The following is a 1949-nucleotide window of genomic DNA, read 5'->3' on the forward strand; positions in this document are numbered from 1 at the left end:
GGTTAAAAAGTATTTCATTTTGTTTATCTATTTTAGTACATTTAGAGAGATTTATTATTAATAAATATAACTCTAATTAAAGTTTTATCTTTAAAAAAATGTCAAATTAACTAAGGTCTATTAATATGACACTGAGCTAGTACAGCACAAACGTGAACCACATTCTTAATGATATTATATGATATGATTAAATTTCAGTGAGAAATAAAACAAAACATTATAACCATATAATACATATAATAGGTAGCAAGTAGCAACCATCTAAACAAATTGGTGGCTGCAGTATATTGTCCTTGTTAATATCTGTGCTTTAAAATGTTTTTCCACGAGCTAGAGTCAATTGAAGATGATTTTTTGTCTCTCGAAAAGGAATAAGATTTGTGTACATTTAAACTCCCGCATTTGATGAGTCCTCAAATTGAATTCATTTAGGGGCTTATTTTAATGTAAATAGTGTTCTAAATTGTATATGAAAGAGTTGGTTTTGGTTCTTGTGGAATCAAACTAAATAGAAGATGAATTAATATGAATATTTGGTAGGAAGATAATTAGTACAAAATACAAGTCAAAGATTGTATCTTGGTAGGTGAAAGTTAGGCAAACCATAAAATGGTTTGCTATCTTAACCTTGACAATTTTGACACATAGTGATGTCATGGATGACATCAATAGGATGAATTTATTCCTATAAATAGGTAGCTCTTAATTCATTTTCAAATCATCCTTTCACTTGCCTTCTCACCTTCTAAGGCATTGTGTTCTCTCTCTTGTAGTATTTCACTTATATTCTTTGTATAGTGAAATAAATATTGGTGCAGTTGTTCTTTGGTGGACGTAGGATCATTTTGATCCGAACCACGTTAAATATTGTTGTTCTTCCTTGTTCTTTAGTTTCACGTTTCCGCTAACAATTGGTATCAGAGCAAGGTTCTGTCTGAGTATGCTCTGTGGTTGCAGCACAGTCTGAACTTCCACATCAGAAAAGGATTACTTTGGTTTTCTGTAGTTCCAAATACATTGTAGTAGAAAAGGAAGAACAAGAAAAAAAAAAAAAAAAAAAGAGTTCCGCCTTCTGCTACAGCAAGCGAGCTTTGAAGGAAGTGAACTAAAAGACGACAAAAAGGAGCAATCGGCGTTTCGCCGAATAATTCTGCGAAGCAGAGTTATTTCGCCCAACATTACAGCATACACGGACAAAAAGGCAAGGCACAAACGGCGACGAACCAGAGAAAGGGAGAATCGCCAAATCACTCGGTGAATCACGACTAAAGCGCCGAATGGATCCACCAACACTAAATTTGAAGCCCATTATAAATACTAAACTCTTTTATTATTTAGACATAGAATTTTGGAGACAAAACATTAATATATTTTTCCAGTTTTAAAACTCAAGTTTTTGGCATTTTACTCTCATGTTTGGAGAGTGTTTTGATGAAGCTTGAAAAAAGAAGTTCTTCTTCTAATCTGTAATGATCCGGAAGGTTATTTTTGTAAACTTTTGTAAAATTGGTATTTTTACCCCTCTCGATAGTTGCCTCGAGTTAATTTTAATCAATTAATAAAGTTTGTTTAAAAATTTTAAACTATTTATTTGACTACGGTTAGTTAAGTGACGAATATATATAAAATTTTAATTTAATAGATAATAACGGGCGAAATCTAAAATTTATTTGAAATTCTATACTATTTGGTTTATATATATTAAAATACATTAATATAATTTATCACTTCGAAAACCTAATTAATTCAGAAAATAAAATAGAAAGGAGAAAAAACTGCGTGCGGACTGCGGCATGAAAACAAATCAAGGATAGAGGAACTGCTTCACGTAAGGAAATTCAACTAAAATTTTCAATCTCTCTGCCTATGCTTTCATTATTTGCTGCATATATATATATATATATATACATATATATATATATATATGTGTGTGTGTGTGTGTGTGTGTG

Source organism: Solanum pennellii, chromosome 4 (genome assembly GCF_001406875.1).
Source record: "Solanum pennellii chromosome 4, SPENNV200".
Lineage (NCBI taxonomy): Eukaryota > Viridiplantae > Streptophyta > Magnoliopsida > Solanales > Solanaceae > Solanum > Solanum pennellii.